The 19,784-nt window shown below is 41.4% G+C and overlaps 1 protein-coding gene across 1 annotated transcript in view; it reads left to right on the top strand.

Moving 5' to 3' along the window:
- Positions 1-13,038, top strand: part of BCL2L10 (BCL2 like 10) — a 41,586-nt gene extending 28,548 nt beyond the window's left edge. The window contains exons 3-4 of the transcript XR_007128597.1: positions 9,982-10,170; positions 12,469-13,038. The gene's annotated coding sequence lies outside the window, so the exon portion shown is untranslated. The remainder of the gene's footprint in view (positions 1-9,981; positions 10,171-12,468) is intronic.
- Positions 13,039-19,784: the final 6,746 nt, after the last annotated feature.

The following is a 19,784-nucleotide window of genomic DNA, read 5'->3' as shown; positions in this document are numbered from 1 at the left end:
GTTTCTTGCCATCTCTTATTTCTTGCCAACACTTGTTATTGTTTGTGTCTTTGATTTTAGCCATTCTAACAGGTGTGAGGTGATCTCTCATTGTGGTTTTGATTTGCGTTTCCCTGATGAGTGATGCTGAGCGTCTTCCCATGTGCCTGTTGGCCACCCGTATGACATCTTTGGAAAAGTGTTCATGTTCTCTGCCCATTTTGTAATTGGATTTTTTTTTTTTTTTTGGCATTGAGTTGTATAAGTTCTTTATGTATTTTGGATACTACCCCTTACTAGATACATCATTTGCAAATACTTTTTCCCACTCAGTAAGTTGCCATTTTGTTATTGATTGTTTTGCTTTGCTCTACAGAAGCATTTGATGTAGTCCTAATAGTTCATTTTTTTGTTTCCCTTGCCTTAGGAGACCTATCTAGAAAAATGTTACCATGGCCAGTGTTCAGATAAAATACTACCTGTGTTTTCGTTTAGGATGTTTATGGTTTCAGGTGTCACTTAGGTCTTTAATCCATTTCGAGTTTATTTTTATATAAGTTGTAAGAAATTGGTACAGGTTCATTGCTTTGCATGTAGCTATCCAGTTTTCCCAGCACCATTTGTTGAAAACACTGTCTTTCCCCCTGTTGTATATTCTTGTCTCTTTTGTCATGGATACATTGACCGTCTATTCTGTCAATTCTGTCTATTGACTGTCTATTCTGTTCCATTGATCTCTGTGTCTGTTTTCATGCCAGTACCATACTGTTTTGAGTACTGCTCTTTGTAGTGTATCTTAAAATCTGGGATTTGGATACGTCCATCTTTGTTCTTTCTCAAAATTTCTTTGGCTCTTTGGGGTTTTCTTTAATTCCATACAGACTTCAGCATTATTCGTTTTTGTGAAAAATGCTGTAAGAATTTTGATAGGGATTGCACTGAATGAATCTCTAGATTGTTTTGGGTATAATGGAAATTTTAACAATATTCTTCCAGTCCATGGGCACAGAATATATTTCCATTTGTGCATTTTCAGTTTCTTTGACCCATGTTTTAGTTTTCAGAGCACAGGTCTTTCATCTCTTTAGTTAATTTTATTCCAGGGTATTTTATTCTTTTTGGTACAAGTGCAGATGGTATTTTTTAAAATTTCTCTTCCTGTTACTTTGTTATCAGTGTATAGAAATGCCGCTGATTTCTGGGTATTAATTTTGTATCCTGCCCCTCTACTAACTTCATTTATCACTTCTCATAGTTTTTTGGTGGAATCTTCAGGATTTTCTGTGTATCATATCATACAGTCTGCACATAGTGACAGTTTAACTTCTACTTTACCAAGAGATGGATGTACCTCCTCTCTTGTCTGATTGCTGTGGCTAGGACTTTCCAGTACAGTGGTGAATAATGGTGGTGAGAGTGGACATCCTTGTCTTGTTCCTGACCTTACATAGAAATCTCTGTCTTTCACCAAGTATTCTGTTAGCTGTGGGTTTTCATATATGGCCTTTATTATATTGAGGTATGTTCCCTCTAACCCCACTTTGTTCAGACTTTTATCATGAGTTGACACTGAATCTTGTCAAATACTTTTTCTGCAGCATTTGAGATGATCATATGATCTTAATCCTTTGTTTTGATGATGTGGTGTATAACACTGATTGTTTTTTGCAAATAATGAACCATTTTTGCATCCCTGGAGTCAATCCCACATGATCTGCAGTGAATGATCTTTTTACTGTATTATTGTATACAGTTGGCTTATATTGTTTTTTTCCATCTCTCTTCCTCATAGATGCAAAAGTCTTCAGGGATATTGGACTGTAGATTGTGTGTGTGTGTGTGTGTGTGTGTGTGTGTGTGAGAGAGAGAGAGAGAGAGAGAGAGAGAGATGCCTGTGGTTTTGGTATTAGGATAATACTGGTGTCATGAAATGAATTTGGAAGCTTTCCTTACTCTTTTTCAAATAGTTTGAAAATAATTGTACTCTTCCTTAAATGAGTAGTAAAATTTACCTGTGAATCCCTCTGGTTCTGAACAATTATTTTTGGTGATTTTTTGATTACCAATTAAATTTCACTACTAGGAATTGGTCTGTTCAGGCGGTCTATTTTTTTTCCTGGTTCATTTTTGGAAGGTTGTATTTTTCTAGGAATATATCCCTTTATTCTAGGTTGTCCAATTTGTTGGCATATAATTTGTCACAATATTTTCTTACAATCTTTTGTATTTCTCTGGTGTGAGTTGTTACTTCTCTCTCTTCTGATTTTATTTATTTAGATCCTTTTCTCTTTTTTGTTGATGAATCTGGCTAAGGGTTTGTCTGTTTTGCCCTTTTTCCCCCTTTGCTCATTTGTTAATTCCACATGTGAATGAGATCATATAGTATTTGTCTTTCTCTGGCCGACTTATTTCCCTTAGCATTATTCTCTCTAGCTACATCCATGTTGTTGCAAATGGCAAGATTCCATTCTTTTTATAGCTGAATAATCATTCTACATATATATCTTCTTTATTCATTCATCATCAGTGGATGCTTGGGCTGCTTCCATTGTTTGGCTATTATAAATAATGCTGCAGTAAATATGGGGGTGCATGTATCCCTTTGAATTAGTGTTTTTGGGTTTTTTGGTTAAATGCCCAGTTGTGCAGTTCCAGAATCATACAGTAATACTATTTTTAATTTTTTTGAGGAACCTCCATTCTGTTTTTTGCAGTGGCCACTCTGGTTGGTATTCCCATCAACAGTACAAGAGAGTTTATTTTTCTCCACATCCTTGCCCATACTTGTTGTTGATGGTGTTTTTTATTTAAGCCATTCTGACAGGTATGAGGTAATACCTCATTGTAGTTCTGATTTGCAACTCCTTGATGAGTGATGTTGAGCATCTTTTCATATATCTGTTGGCCAACTGTGTGTCTTTGGAGAAATAGCTGTTCATATCTTCTGCCCATTTTAAAATTATTTGTTTGGGGAGGGTGTTGAGTTTTATTAGTTCTTTATATATTTTTGGATACTAACCTGTTACTGGATGTCATTTGCAAACATCTTCTCCCATTCAGTTGGTTGCCTTTTATTGATGGTTTCCTTTACTTTAGGAAAACTTTTTATTTTGATGTAGTCCTAGTAGTTTATTTTTGCTTTTATGTCCCTTGCCTCAGGCGACATATCTAGAAAAATGTTGCTATGGCCAGTGTCCAACCAATTTATTGCCTATGCTCTCTTCTAGGAGTTTTATGGTTTTGGGTCTCACATTTACATCTTCATTTTGACTTTTTTTTTTGTGTATAATGATAGAAAGTGGTCCCACTGCATTCGATTACATGTAGCTGTCCAGTTTTTCCAACACCATTTGTTGAAGGTACTGTTTTCTGTTGTATATTCATTTCTCCTTTGTTGAAGATTAATTAACTGTTTAACCATGGGCTTATTTTGGGGTTTTCTATTCTATTCCATTGATCCACATGTCTGTCTTATGCCAATACCATACTGTTTTAATTACTACCACATTGTAATCTAGAATTGTGATACCTCCAGTTTTTTCTTTTTCAAGATTGCTTTGAGTATTTGAGGTCTTTTGTGCTTCCATACAAATTTTAGAATTGTTTGTTCTAGTGCTGTGAAAAATGCTGTTGGTATTTGGATAGGGATTGCATTAAATCTATACACTGCTTTGGGTAATATAGACATTTTAACAATATTTCTTCTTCTAGTCCATGAGCACAGAATATCTTTCCATTTCTTTGCATTGTCTTTAATTTTTTCATCAGTGTTCAACAGTTTTCAGACTACAGGTCTTTCACCTCCTTGGTTAAATTTATTCCTAGATATATTACTGGTTTTGGTGCAATTGTAAATGGGATTGTTTCCCTAATTTCACTTTCTTTGCTTCATTATTAATGTATAGAAATGCAGCAGGTTTCTGTACATTGATTTTTGTAGTCTATGACTTTACTGTATTCATTTTTCAGTTCTAATGGATTTTTGGAGTATTCAGGGTTTTCTATACATATAGTATCATCTCATCTGCAAATAGTTTTACTACTACTTTACCAGTTTGGATGCCTTTTATTTCTTTGTTGTCTAATTGCTGTGGCTAGGACTTCCAGTACTGTGTTGAATAAAAATAGTGAGACTGGACATCTTTGCTTATTCCCCATTTTAGGAGAAAAGCTCTGTTTTCTCCCATTGAATATGATGTTAGCTATGAGTTTTTCATATATGGCCTTCATTGTGTTCCCTCTAAACCTACTTTGTTGAGGGTTTTATCATGGATGGATGTTGTACTTGGTGAGGTGGTTTTCCTGTATCTATTGAAGTGATCATACAGTTTTTATTCTTATTGGTGTGAAATATCCTGTTGATTTGACTCACCAATATTGAACCACTCTTGCACCCTAAGAATAATTCCCATTTCATTGTGGTGAATGATTTTTTTAATATACTGTTGGATTCAGTTGGCTGATACTTTGTTGGGGTTTTTGTATCTGTGTTCATGAGGGATATTGGCCTGTGTTTCTCTCTTTTTTTTTTTTTTTTTTTTTTTTTTGTGGTGCCTTTATCTGGTTTTGGTATCTGGGTGATACTGGCTTTGTAGAATGAATTTGGAAGTTTGCCTTCCTCCTCTGTTTTTGGAACAGTTTGAGAAGAATAGGTATTAATTTTAAAATGTTTGATAGAATCCACCTGTGAAGCTCTCTGGTCCTGGACTTCTGTTTTGGGGAATTTTTTAATATTACTGATTAACTTTCGTTGCTGGTAATTGGTCTGTTCAAATTTTCTCTTCCTGCTTTAGTTTTGCTAAGTTCTATGCTTCTAGGAATCTATCCATTTCTTCTCAGTTGTCCAATTTGTTGGCATACAGATTTTCATAATAATCTGTTAAAGTTGTGCAACAACTGGACAACACAACAAAAATCTGTTGTGTTGGTTGTTATTTCTTTCATTTGTGATTTTGAGTCCTCTGTCTCTGTCTTTCACTCTTGAGTCTGTCTAGAAGATTACCAGTTTTATTGGTCTTTTCAGAGCTAGTTCCTAGTTTCATCTATTTTTTTAGATTATATATCATTTATTTCTGCTCTAACTTTATTATTTCCTTCCTTGAGTTTGGTTTGGGTTTTGTTTCTTCTTTTTCTAGCTCCTTTTAGGTATAAACTTAGGTTGTGGGAGACTTTTCTTGCCCCTTGAGGCAGGCCTGTATTGCTCTAAACTTCCCTTTTAGAACCGCTTTTGCTGCATCCCAAAGATTTGGGGGCATTGTGGTTTGTTTTCATACAATTTTATTTTTTTGGTTGACCCATCCATTGTTTAGTAGCATCTAACTTAACATGTATTTGTGTCTTTCCAGCTTTTTTCTTGTGGTTGATTTCTAGTTTTGTAATGTTGTGGTCAGAAAAGATGCATGGTATGACTTCAATTTTTTAAAAAATTTATTCAGACTTGTTTTGTGACCTTGATTTGTGACTTGTGTCCCATTCTAGAGAATGCTCCATGTGCAGTTGAAAAGAATGTGTATTCATTCTGTTTTAGGATGCAGTGATCTTGGTATGTCTGTTAAATCCATCTGGTCCAGAGTATCATTCAAAGCCAGTGTTCCCTTACTGATTTTCTGTTTGGATGATCTGTCCATCAGGGTATGTGGGATGTTAACATCCCCTACTATTATTGTGTTAATATTATTTCCTTCATGTATTTATTTGACAGAGAGTACAAGTAGACAGAGTGGCAGGCAGAGGGAGAGGGAGAAGCAGGCTCCCCACTGAGCAGGGAGCCTGATGTGGGGCTCGATCCCAGGACCCTAGGACCATGACCTGAGCCAAAGGCAGCTGCTCAACTGACTGAGCCACCCAGGCACTCCCACCCCCAGCTCTCTTTTGACATCCATTTACATGATAAATCTTGTCCATCCCCTCATTTTCCAAATGCAGTTGTGTTTAGGTTTGAAATTAGTCTCTTATAGGCAGCATTATGATGGGTCTTGTTTTGTATTCGCTTACCACCCTCTGCCTTTTGATTGGAGCATTTAGTCAGTTTACACTCAAAGTAATTATTGATGTATATATTTTTTTAAAGATTTTATTTATTTATTTGACAGACAGAGACCACAAGTAGCCAGGGAGGCAGGCAGAGAGAGAGAGGAGGAAGCAGGCTCTCCGATGAGCAGAGAGCCCCATGTGGGGCTCGATCCCAGGACTCTGGGATCATGACCTAAGCTGAAGGCAGAGGCTTTAACCCACTGAGCCACCCAGGCGCCCCTGATGTGTATTTTTTTTTAAAGATTTTATTTATTTGACAGAGAGAGATCACAAGTGGGTGGAGAGGCAGGCAGAGAGAGAGAGAGGAGGAAGCAGGCTCCCTGCAGAGCAGAGAGCCTGATGTGGGACTCGATCCCAGGACCCTGAGATCATGACCTGAGCTGAAGGCAGAGGCTTAACCACTGAGCCACCCAGATGCCCCATTATTGATGTGTATTTATTGCCATTTTGTTACTTGTTTTGAGGTTGTTTCTGTAGATTTTTCTCTAATCCTTTCCTCTTTTGCTCTTTCATGGTTTGTTGGCTTCCTTTAGTGATAACTTGTGTTCCTTTCTCTTTATTCTTTGCATATGTGTTACTGTGTGTGTGGTTACCATCAGGTTTCCACACATCTTCTGCGTAACATCTTCTGCGTAATAGCATCTGTATGAAGTTGATAGTTACTTAAGTATGAATATATTGTTTACTCCTCTGCCTGCTATGTTTTACACATATGGTGTCATATTTGGCATCCTTTCATGGGTCCCTTGACTGGCTTTTACAGAAATACTTATTTTTACTGCTTTTGTGTTTCCTCCCTTTGTACTATCACTTTCAGTCTGGCCTTTCCAAACAGTTCCCTTTAGTATTTCTTGCAGGGCTAGTTTAGTGGTTGGGAAGGCCTTTCATTTTTGTCTGTGAAACTCTCTCTCCCTCTATTCTGAATGATGTACTTGCTGAACAGAGTATTCTTGGCTGCAGACTTCTTTCCTGTCAGCATTTTCAGTATATCATGCCACTCCCTTCTGAGCTGCCAAGTGACTACTGGAAACTGTGCTGATAGCTTTTCGAGTTTCCCTTATAGGTGATTTTTTTCTGCTTTGAAATTTTTTTTGTCACTATATTTTTGCCACATTAATTGCTGTGTGTCTTGGTGTGCACCTTCTTCTGTGAATTTGTTGGGGGCTCTCTGTGCCTCCTAGATTTGTTTTCCTTTCCCAGATGAGGGAAGTTTTCAGCTATTATTCAAATAAATTTTCTGTCCCCTTCTCTAACATCCCCATAATACAGATGTTACCACACTTGATTGAGTCAATCAGGCATATTATATCCATTTCACTTAGATTTGTTGCTATGATTTGGTCCTATTCTTTCATTTGGGACATATTTCTGTGTCTCCTCTTTTTGTTGTGCATGTGTGAGGAACGCCAGCCACTTTTCTCACTCTTAGCGATAGCAGCCTTCTGAAGAATAGGACCAGTAATGCAGTGCTGTGTCCCCTGTTCCCTGGGGCCTGGCACTTCAGAGTGTCTCCTGTGTGTGCTGTGCTTGTTCTGCGATTGAGTCCTGGGCACCACCTTCCTCAGATCCGGTTGTCTGCGAGGTTCTTCTTGCCTGCTGTGTGCACGGTCTGGTTCCCAGCAGGGGAGAGGCGCATTTTAACAAGGTACACAGTCCTTTGCTTGTGAAACGTGCCCTGTGCCGAGGGTCGAGGTCAAGGGTTGTGTTGGCAGAGTTTGCACTGGTCTTCAGGGGGAGGAGGGCCTGACTTTTTCCCCCTACTTTTTCTTTTTTTAGTCTCTTTCATTTATTTCTGCTCTGATCATTATACTTTCTTTTCCTCTACGCCCATGGAACCTTACTTGAGCCTTTTTTTTTTCTTTCGAATTAGGCTTGTAGTGCTATATACGTCCCTCTTAGAACTGCTTTCTCTGTATCCTAAAGATCTTGCACTATTGTTTTCTTTTCATTTTCATTTGCCTCCATGTATTTTTTCTTTTCTTCTTGGCTTGCTTCCTTGAACCATGGGTAGGTTGTCCAGTCTCCCTATGCTTGTTTTTTTTTTTTTTCCAGTCCTTCTTTGATGGGATTTGTCTCATACCATTATGATCAGAAAAGATACATGCTAGGAGTGAAGTCTCCTTAAATTTATTGAGGCTTGTTTTGGGGCCTGATTTATGTTCTAGTCTAGAGAACATTCCATGTGCACTTGAAAAGGATGTATACTCTGTTTTGGGACGGGATGATCTGAATATATATTCTGTCCATCTGGTCTAATGTTTCCTTCAAAGACTATTTTCCTTATTGATTTTCTGCCTCCATCTATCCATTGATGGAAACGGGAGTTTCAAAGACCCCCTATTACTGCTGTATTACCATCAGTTTCTCTCTTTAGGTCTGTAAATCCTTGCTTTATGTTTTTAGGTGCTCCAGTATTGGGTGCATAAATATTAACAATTGTTATATCCACTTGTTATTATAGTAATGTCCTTCCTTGCCTCTAAAACAATCTTTGTTTTAATAAAGTTTATTTTTTTCTGGTGCCGATACTCTGGAAAACAGTAGGGAGGTTCCCCAAAAAGTTAAAAATAAATACCCTACCTACTAGGTATTTACCCAAAGAAAGCAAAAACCAGTAGCTCAAAGGGATACAGACAGTCCGATATTTATAGCAGCATTATCTACAGTGGCCAAAATATTGGAACAGCCCAAGTGTCCACTGACTGATTAATGGATAAAGAAGGGGTGTGTGTGTGTGTGTGTGTGTGTGTAATGAATTATTACCCAGCCATAAAAAAAAAAAGATTGAAATCTTGCCTTTGCAATGACATGATGGAATTAGAGAGTATAATGCTAAGTGAGATAAGTCACAGAGAAAGACAAATACCGGATGATTTTGCTCAGGCGGAATTTACAGAGCAAAACAAAGGAGGGACTAGGGGGAGAGAAACAAAGAGAAGAAACTGATGGTTATCAGATTGGAGGCGGGTGAGGTGATGGGGATGAAGAAGTAAGTGCACTGCTTGTGAGGAGCACCACGGGTTGGATGGCAGTGTTGATCATTGGATTATACAGCTGAAACTTACACTGTATGTTAAATAACTGGAATTCAAATAAAAACAGTATTTTTGATATAAATATTAAATGTATAATGATCTATAATCCTGTTTGGGTATGTGCTTTAACACTTTCTGAGGTGTTTAACAAACTCCAAGATTTGAAATGGCACATAAAGTCTTTTTGACTAATCAGGCTTGTTTATTTGGTATTTTCAGTTACTTGGAAAGCACTGTCAAACCAACAGTGATGAGCATTAGGTTGTATTATATGGGTAAATGCTATAACTAGCCTAGAAAATATATGAAGTTCCTTGTTTTACTATGTCCTAGTATAAGGCCACTACATAAATGATTGACATGTTATGTCACAGAAATAACCAGATTTCCTTGTCAGTTGCATTATAGTGAACTTTCAGATCTTCAACCATGTCCATTTGAGGGTTGGTTTTTTGGGGTGGTTTTGGTTTTTTGTTTGTCATTTATAGTTTTAAGATTTAGTCTAGAGCAGGGGGAGGGGCAAAGAATCCTCAAGCAGATTCCCTGCTGAGCTCAGAGCCTGATGTGGGGCTCAATTGTAGGGACCTGAGCCAAAATCAAGAGCCAGCCACCCCTCATTTGATGCTCTTGCAAAATGTGTTTCTTCTTCAAAGAGATTCATAAAGGGAACTTTTGACAAATAATGGTTTTTGGTATATTCAAAATAAAAACTGAGCTAGGTAAGAATTTCCAGAAATAATGGAAAAGCCACGTTCAAACAAAAACTAATATAGGACTGGATGAATTGAGGAAAATGATAAAATATCCTTCGTGAACAAATTGAAACATTTAATTTTTTTCCCCCACCCTCCACAGTCTAGAAACTGAGTATTCTTCCTTCTGTGGCAATTACAGTTACTTGTGTAAGTTAAATAAAAATCTGCTCTCCTAACAGGACACCGTTTGAAAGACTGGTTACATTACCAAGGCTTTGACTGGAATGTCTTACTTGAGAGAGAAATGCATCACCTCAGATGTGACCAGACCGCTTTAAGGAATTAAGATTGACCTTACAGAGCCAAGGGAGCCTCTTGGAACTGTCGGCCTGATTCCTTGCTTGCAGAGTTCCCAGCGACCTTTCCAGGTGAGTAAGGAATGTCCCTTCCTGGAGGGTGCAAGAATCGCAGCATATTTTGGGCATCTGAAGAGAAATTCACTCAAATCAACAGGAATTGCAGGCAGGTCCGATGAGGAGAATTTGGCTTGTCTCTGGCCTTGAGTTCAATCTAGAGATTCCTTTAAAGTCTGCTTTACTTGGAACTTTTTATAAGGACCTATAATGATCAGTCACTGTTCTTGATGAGCTTATGTGAATAATTGGACCAAGTTAGTTAAAACTGGGCTTGTTTTAACACTAATTAGTTTTGATTTGGCTATTTCTGGAAATAAGAGTGAATTTAGAAAAACCGTTCCAGTATGGTATCCTTATGGATGTTGAAGTCTGGTTTCAACTTTCAATGTTGTCGTTTGCCTAAGCTAGACAACTTGAGGTAAACTTCAGAGAGATTGCTCTAAGAGCTCCCATGTAAACAGTTTCCCTGATTGTTACTCTGTGGGGATAATAAAAAGGACCCTGTGGGCCTATGATGATTCAGACAGCAGGATGAGGGGATGGACTCCCCAGCAATTGTGTGACTCTCCTATCACCTTGAGCACTTCACTGTGGCTGGCATGACAAAATTGCTCCTTAAAAATCAGAGCATTAGGGGCGCCTGGGTGGCTCTGTGGGTTAAAGCCTCTGCCTTCGGCTCAGGTCATGATCCCAGGGTCCTGGGGTCGAGCCCCGCATCGGGCTCTCTGCTCAGTGGGGAGCCTGATTCCACCTCTCTCTCTCTGCCTGCCTCTCGGCTTACTTGTGGTCTCTGTCTGTCAAATGGATAAGTAGAGTCTTAAAAAAAAAAAAAAATCAGAGCGTTAGGGCGCCTGGGTGGCTCAGTGGGTTAAGCCGCTGCCTTCGGCTTAGGTCACGATCTCCGGGTCCTGGGATGGAGTCCTGCATCAGGCTCTCTGCTCAGCAGGGAGCCTGCTTCCCTCTCTCTCTCTCTCTCTTTCTCTGGCTGCCTGTCTACTTGTCATCTCTCGTGTCAAATAAATAAATAAAATCTTAAAAAAAAAAAATCAGAGCGTTACCCCACTCCATGGGGCTAAGTATGAAATAGTAGAGATAAGAGATGGCCTCACCTTGCTTCATGATTGGAGAATGCACTTAGGGATGCCCTTCTCTCTAGAGACCAGTCCTCTCCCACTTGCCCACAATTCCTCATTCCTAGGATATTGTAAAGGCTAGGCAAGGCAAAGAGGGCTTCTTGATGGTTTTATCCTTCACCCACATTTGCCCCAGGAGATACCTCTGTCAATGTCACATTGTAAGTAGGGGCTTTTGCCAAGCAGACAGGGGCCACTTTTAACCAAACGCAACACGAAGCCACCCACAAATTTGAAAAGTGGGCCTCCAAAACCTAACGGCCATTGATACCCTGCCAGTCAAAGAGGAAATTATTAATGCTAATACTGAGACTAAATGACATGCATATGTCCCAGACAACTATTCCTGTGTATCCAAAGTTTTAGCAGATGTGCATACCATACCTAAACTTTTTTCTTTTTTTTTTTTTTTTTTTACAATGGGCACATTATGCTGAGCTACACAACCAATCTTCTTACCGGATTTATGGTTTACTGCCCCTACCAAGCACTCCAGGCCGCCCTTAGTGGTCTGCTCCATTACACGGTACAGATAAGCATTATTTGCATCAGTACATAGCCCATGTGATGCATCACCTCAGTACCAGCACACACAGGGATATTTCCATTACTAAGAATGTGTTTCTTGCCGCCTATGGAAAATATTACATGGAACTCTCCAGACCATAAGAGACCTTCCTCTTACCTTCAGATAATATGCCAATCCAGGGATGGGCTCCCAGCACTGACAGACAAGACCCATGTTCCATTGGGTCTGGACATCTGACCTCTATTTTTCTTCCATCAGGCTTAGAAAATGGCATATGGCCCGTGGAAGCCCTTGGTCAGTGCACACTGAAGGCCTTAAATGATTCTCAAAATAGCATTACAGTATTAAACACTGAAATGACCCAAATGCATAAAGCAGTTCTACAAAGTAGAATGGCATTAGAGGTCTTAAAAGCAGCATAAAAAGGAATATATGCTATTACTAAGGCAGAATTCTTTCAGATACTAACAAATAGAACAGGGTTACTTACTGATATGAGTAATCAAACTGGTGCTCTTTGTGACTGGTTACACTCCAGGTCAGGAGGTGGGCTACAGCCCACAATAAAGGGTCATCACATTGTTCTTCTTCTTTTCGTTATGATAATCCCAGTGTGTTCTCTTCACTTTGTTCTCTCCTGTAGTCCAGAAACGTGGAAGCAGTTCCTGACTCCTTCACCGAGCCAGAACATGATCCTTAGTACTCAGAACAAGTCCACCCCCACGCGCCATCTGGACTCTGCAGCAGTGGCCCTCCGTAGGGATGATTTTCGTCCCATAGGTAGGGATAGCTCTACAACCCCATTCACATGAAGTTACAGAAGATGAGCCCTCCCTCCTTCAGCAGCCTTAAAGATCTGAGGACCAAAAAATAGCCAGACGGGAAATGAGGGATAGAAGAAAAAAAAAACAACAACTCATCTTTAACCCAGAACACCCAGCATGGAACCCAGTGCAGGGCTCAAACTCACAACCCTGAGATCAAGACCTGGATGTTCAACCAGCTTAGCCACGCAGGCACCTCAGCTGGCTGCTGTGTTCTTGAATGGTCTCATGCCTACCTGTATGTCTCACTGAGAGTTAGTATTTGAGCTGAATGACAAACTACCAAGATTTCTCTCTTGCTTTTCAAATACAATTTGAAGAAGGGCAACTGCCTTCAGCGTGGGTCATGATTCCAGGGCCCTGGGGTTGAGGCCCACATCAGGCTCCCTGCGAGGATCCTCCTTCTCCCTCTCCTTCTACCCATCCCCCTGCTTGTGCTGTCAAATAAAATCTTTTTTTTTTTAAGATTTTTTTTTAAATTTATTTGACAGACAGAGACCACAAGTATGCAGGGAGGCAGGCAGAGAGAGAAGGAGGGGAAGCAGGCTCCCCGCTGAGCAGAGAGCCCTATGCGGGGCTCGATCCCAGGACCCTGGGATCATGACCTGAGCCGAAGGCAGAGGCTTTAACCCACTGAGCCACCCAGGCACCCCTCAAATAAAATCTTTAAAAAAAAAAAAATCTGAGGGGCACCTGGGTGGCTCAGTGGGTTAAAGCCTCTGCCTTCGGCTCAGGTCATGATCCCAGGGTCCTGGGATCGAGCCCCGCATAGGGCTCTCTGCTCAGCGGGGAGCCTGCTTCCCCTCCTTCTCTCTCTGCCTGCCTCCCTGCATACTTGTGGTCTCTGTCTGTCAAATAAATAAAATCTTTAAAAAAAAATTTTTTTTTAATAAGACATTTATGATCTAAGACTCCCTCCCCTGAGCCCCATAGGCTTCCCACTGCATGCATTTCTTATATCTCTGTTTTTATCAAGGTACCTGTCCTAGTGGATTTGAACCCCACCCTCATGATCTCATGTAACATTAGGGACTAAGTAAGTGAATGTGGGACTGACAAGGACTGCGTTCTCTCACCCCCACGTTTACACAGAGCTGTCCTAACTCCCAGTGTGACTACATTTGGAAAGTATTACATCTCTTAAGTCCCTAATGTTACATGAGATCATGAGGGTGGGGTTTTAATCCACTAGGACTGGTACCTTGATAAGAACAGAGGTGCAAATCAAAACCACAATGAGATCCCACCTCAAACACCAGTCAGAACAGCTACAGTCAGGAAAGGGGAACCCTCCTACACTATTGGTGGGAATGCAAGCTGGTGCAACCGCTCTGCAAAACAGTGTGGAGGTTCCTCAAGATGTTAAAAATAGAGCTACCATACAACCCAGCAATCGCACTACTGGGTATTTACCCCAAAGATACAAATGTGATCTGAAGGGGCACATGCACCCCACTGTTTATAGCAATATCCATAATAGCCAAACTATGGAAAGACCTTAGATGTCTGGCAACATTAATATATAATTTTATATATATGTGTGTGTGTCTACACATACACACGCCACACCCACACACACACACACACACACACAATGGAATATTAGCCATCAAAAAAGTGCAACAGTGGGCGCCTGGGTGGCTCAGTGGGTTAAAGCCTCTGCCTTCAGCTCAGGTCATGATCCCGGGGTCCTGGGATTGAGTCCCGCATTGGATTCTCTGTTCGGCAGGGAACCTGCTTCCTCCTCTCTGCCTGATTCTCTGCCTACTTGTGATCTCTGTCAAATAAATAATCTTTAAAAAAAAATGCAACATGGGGCACCTGGGTGGCTCAGTGGGTTAAAGCCTCTGCCTTCGGCTCAGGTCATGATCCCAGGGTCCTGGGATGGAGCCCCACATCCGGCTCTCTGCTCAGCAGGGAGCCTGCTTCCCTTCCTCTCTCTGCCTACCTGTGATCTCTGTCAAATAATAAATCTTAAAAAAAAAAAGTGCAACAGTGTGGATGGAACTAGAAGGTATAATGCTAAGTGAAATAAGTCAGTCAGAGAAAGACAATTATATCTCACAGATATGTGGAATTTGAGAAAAAAGGCAGACGGTTTTAGAGGAAGAGAGGAAAAAAATGAAATCAGAATGGGAGACAAACCGTAAGAAACTCTTAACCTCAGGAAACAAACTAAGGGCTACTGGGAGTGGTAGGGATAAGGTGGCTGGGTGATGGACATTGGGGAGGGTATGTGCTATGGTGAATGTTGTGAATTGTGTAAGACAATGGCATATGAATCACATAAATGTACCCTGAAACAAATAATACATTATATGTTAATTTAAAAAAAAGTCATCCAGTCGAGGGTGCCTAGGTGGCTCAGTGGGTTAAGCACCTCCCTTCAGCTCAGGTCATGATCCCAGGGCTCCTTGCTCAGCAGGGCAGCTGCTTCTCCCTCTCTCTCCTGTTTCCTCTGCTTGTGTGTGTGCATTTGCTCACTCTCTCTCTCTCTCTCAAAAAATAGCCAGTCAATGCATCAAGCTTCCCAGCTTTAAATATTGTTAACGATGACCCAGTTTCCAAAAGCAGGTCAGACTGCTTAATGGCCAAGGGTCTGTGCCATCAGCATCAGGCCCAAATCTCTGGCCTTATTACACTGTGTATGCACAAGCCAGTCCACCCCACACTTGGTCTCTTTCTGACCCTTTCGTTCTGGAGTCTGCTCCCTCTGCCTCTCCCCATATTTGTTCTCTCAATCTCTTGCTCTCTCAAATAACATCTTTAATTATAGTTGACATACAGTAATAGTTGTAGGCATGCAAAATAGTGATTCAACATTTATATACATTACCAAATAATGCTTACCAGATATGTGTAGTTACCATTTGCCACCAAAAGTGACTACAATATTGGCTATATTCTGTATACTGTCATTTTCACCCCATGACTTAACACGTAATTGGAAGTTTGTACTTCTTAATCCCCTCTGTATTCCACCAGCACCATCCCCCTGAACTCCTTGCCTTCTGGCAACTGCAAGATTTTTCTTTGCAATAAGAGCTTTATCTTGTTTATTGTTTTTTGGTTTTTTTTTTTTTTTGGATTCCACATATAGGTGGAATAATGGGGTTTGTCTTTTTCTGTCAGACTTACTTCACCACATACGATATTGTCTAGGTCTATCCAAGTGGTTACAAATGATAAAATCTCAGTCATTATTATGGATGAGTAATATTTCATTGTATATATATAGAACCACTTTATCCGTTTGTCTATCAAGTAACACTTAGGTTGTTTCCATATTGTAGGTGCTTATGGGGGCCCAGGAAACTAGTGTAAGTAACTGTTAGGGCCCAGGAGACTGTACCCTAAGCCATTGTCAGGGGCCTAAGAGACAAAATTACATTAGGCAATGGCAGGGAGGGAAGGGACTATACCTTGTTAGGCAATTGTTGTGGGCCCAGGAAGCTGCATCTTAGGCAATTATCGGGCCCAAAGAGACAGTTTTGGTAATTTCCTCCAAACAAGTGCTGTACGAATTAATGTGGGGGCAAGGACACTGTAGCTGGAGGGGATTTTGTATAGTCACAGGCACTGGCTTCGGTAAATGTGGGGGGCCGGTGAAACTGCTGTGAGTGACTGGGGGAAAAATCTTGTTTATGGAAGGCCAGGAAATTCTCTAGTAAATATTTGGAATAAAGATCTTGCACTTAGGGGATTATGGGGGCACAGAAAGCAATCAGGTGATTTTGAGGAACCAGTAACACTATCTTACGTGTTTGTTGGCCCTAGTAACTCTACATGATTGGGGTGCCCAAGAAAATACCTTATGTGAACTGGCGGGGGCGGGGGTGGCATTCTACCTGATGTGTTTGTAGACCCCCAGAAAACTCTACCCTAGGTGATGAAAGGTCCCAAAGACCATCCAGACTAGTTCATTGTGGAAGCCAGAAATAGGGGACTGATTTTGTGGGACCTAAGCAGTTGTTCTCCCTTAGGTATGCTGGGTTCCAAGAAGCATTACCCTAGCAAGTCTAGGCCCACAAATTCTGTATAAACGATTGTGGGGGCCCAGGAGGCTACAGTTTTAGGTGATTTTATGGAGTCAAGACCTCCCAGAACTCCCTCAGGTACAGTTTCTTGAGCCCTCCATAATCAACAACGAGAAAGTATCCTGGGCCCCCTAGACTACCCAAGGCAGAATTTCCTGGGGCCCCAAATCGCTGGGGAATGTATTCTGGCCCATACACACAATGAACTAAGGTGTAGTTTCCACAATACCACAATCCCCTCAGAATTCCTGGCAACCCATAAGCCCCTAAGAAATAGTTTTCTGGTCTCCCCAAATTGTCGTAGGTACAAATTCCTGACTACGGTCCCCTAGAATTTCTAGGTCCCTCAGTATTTTTTTTAAAGATTTTATTTATTCATCTGACAGAAATCACAAGTAGGCAGAGAGGCAGGCGGCAAGAGACAAAGGGAAGCAGGCTTCCTGCAGAGCAGAGAGCCTAATGCAGGGCTCGATCCCAGGACCCTGAGATCATGACCTGAGCCGAAGGCAGAGGTTTTAACCCACTGAGCCACTCAGGTGACCCGATCCCTCAGTATTTTCAAATGTAGAAGTTCAAGTGAACTCTAGATAATAAATCTTAGTACCCTGTCTCGTTCAGAGACATGAGGTAGGTTTCCAGGCTTACAGTGTTACAGGGTACATGATACTAGCCCCACACAGTCATCTCAAATGTACTAGCCTGGCCCCTCACATGAGCTGATTCAGTTAGAGTAGATTATTGTGGCTCCCACAATCACCTAAGGTACAGCTTCCTGTGCCCCACACTCAAGCTAGTTTTCTGGGCCCCACATTCACCTACGGAAGATTCCAGGAACCACACAATCATAGAAGGGTCTCTATTAATAGTCCCCATCATCACCTGAGGTAGAGTTTCTTGGCTCCAAAGGAACTCCATTTCCTGGGCATCCAAAATCACCTAAGGTAAGTTTCCAGGAACACCAAATCAATCTCTGGAGTGTTCCCAGCCTTCCGTCACCTCAGCTAGACTTTATGGGCCTCCTTGCAATCACTGAAGCTGTATTTTCCTGCCCCCCCCCCGTCACTAAAGCCAGAGTTTAAATCACCTAAGGTTGCAGTCATCTACCCCCCAAAATCACCTAAGCTGTAGTTTCTTGGGCTCCCAGGACACCTAATGTAGAGATTCATGAGCACAACTATGTAAGTAGAGAATCCTGACCCCCTGGGATGACCTAAGCTAGTTTCCTGAGTCCCCCACGGTCACCAAAGTCTGTGACCTTGGCATCTACAGTCACTATGAAAAAGTACCCTGACCCCTCATCACCGAAAGGTAGAGTTCATAGATGCCCAACCTCTCTGCAATTACCTAACATAGTTTCATGGGCAGCACAATCAACTAAGAGTTTCTTGGACACCCATGATCATGTAAGGCATACTTTCCTGACCCCAACAATCACAAAATGTAGAGATAGTTGCCCCCAACCCAACCTCCCCCATCCCCACCTAAGACTGAGTTTTCAGGGATTCCACCATCACCTAAGGAAGATGGTTTTAGGTCCCCACAACCATCAGATTGTGTTTCCTTGACAGCTGATATCAGCCAACAGAGTGGGGCCCCCAAAATCCTCTAAGAGTTTTCAGACCCCAAAAATCACCTAAGGGTGAGAATCCCACCCACCACCCGTCAGTTGCTTGGGTCTGGAAGATCACCTAGAGAAGTATTTTCTGGGACCCCCAATGTCACCTAAAGGAGAGATTCCTGGCCCCCCATTATCAGCTAAGAGTTTCCTGGGTTCCCTAGGAAATTCCAAAGTAGAATTTCTTGATAACCCCAAATCATTAAGGGATACATTCATGACCCAACACACACAACCAACTAAGGTATGTCTTCCTGACTACCACGATCCCATATGGTAGAAATCCTGGCCCCCACTATTCCCTGAGAGTTCCCTGGACTCCCCCAAATTGCCTAAGGTATACATCTTGGGTCCCCCAAACACCTAAGCTAGAAATTCCAGGACCTCCAGTATTTCCAAAGGTAGAATTGGCAGAGCGGAGGGGGAGAGTGTTGCAAAAAATTCACCAAGGTTTATTCCTTATCTCCCACAAAGACCTAATGTCAAGTTTTCTGGGCACCTACAATCACCTAAGGTCTAGTTTTCTACCCTTCTCCCCCTACTCCCCATGAAATATCCTAAAGCTGAAGTGGCCTGAACCCCTTACAATTGCCTAACGTGAATTTTCTGGGCCCCAACATATTATCCACTAAGCTAAGTATGTCCTGGCTCTCCATTAAAATCACCTAAAGCTACAGTCTCCTAGGCCCCCACAAGCAATCTGGCAGCATTGGCTTGGATCCAAACACCTAAGGTTTAGTTTGGCTGGGCCCCTACAATTATTTCTATAGAGTTTCTAGATCTATGGTTTCTAAGGTAGTGTTTCTTGGGGCCCCATAACACCTAAGGGAGAATCGCCTAAGCCCCACACAGTCACTAAGGTATGGTTTCCTGGCTCCCAAAATAGAGTTTTCTTGGCACCTTCAATCACCCAAGGTAGACACTCCTGGGACTCTACAAACACATTAGATATTTGGGGTCACCTGGTCACAAAGGTACATTATCCCGATCACCCACAATCATATAAGGTAGAACTTCTGGGGCCCCCCAGTCACCTAAGGTATATCATGGGTCCCTGCAATCACCAAAGGTACAGTTTCCTGGCTCTTACTATCACCTGTGATAGAAGTCCTTGGGATATGACAACCCCTTGAATTAGACTTTCCTGGATACCCGCAGTCATCTTAGCTAGAGTCTGAGCCACAACAACCTCCCATAGTTTCTGGAACCCAGCATCATCTCAAGTAGATTTTTCTGCTTCCCCATAGACATCTTAATCTGGAATGTGCTGACCCCAGCAGTGACTCAGTCACATATTCCTGTCTCCCACAATCACCTAGGGAAGAATTTCCCTCTTCCCCTGTCCCTATGGTAAAGTTTCCTAGGCCCCTACTGTTATCTAGGGTACCTGATATCAGACCCACACAATCATCTTATGTATACTATCCTAGCCCTCACATTCAACCTAAAGTAGATTATTCCAGCTCCCATAGTCACAAAAGCTAGAGT

The sequence above is a fragment of the Lutra lutra genome, chromosome 7 (assembly GCF_902655055.1).
Source record: "Lutra lutra chromosome 7, mLutLut1.2, whole genome shotgun sequence".
In the NCBI taxonomy this organism is placed as follows: Eukaryota; Metazoa; Chordata; class Mammalia; order Carnivora; family Mustelidae; genus Lutra; species Lutra lutra.
This window is presented reverse-complemented; position numbering and strand designations above follow the sequence as displayed.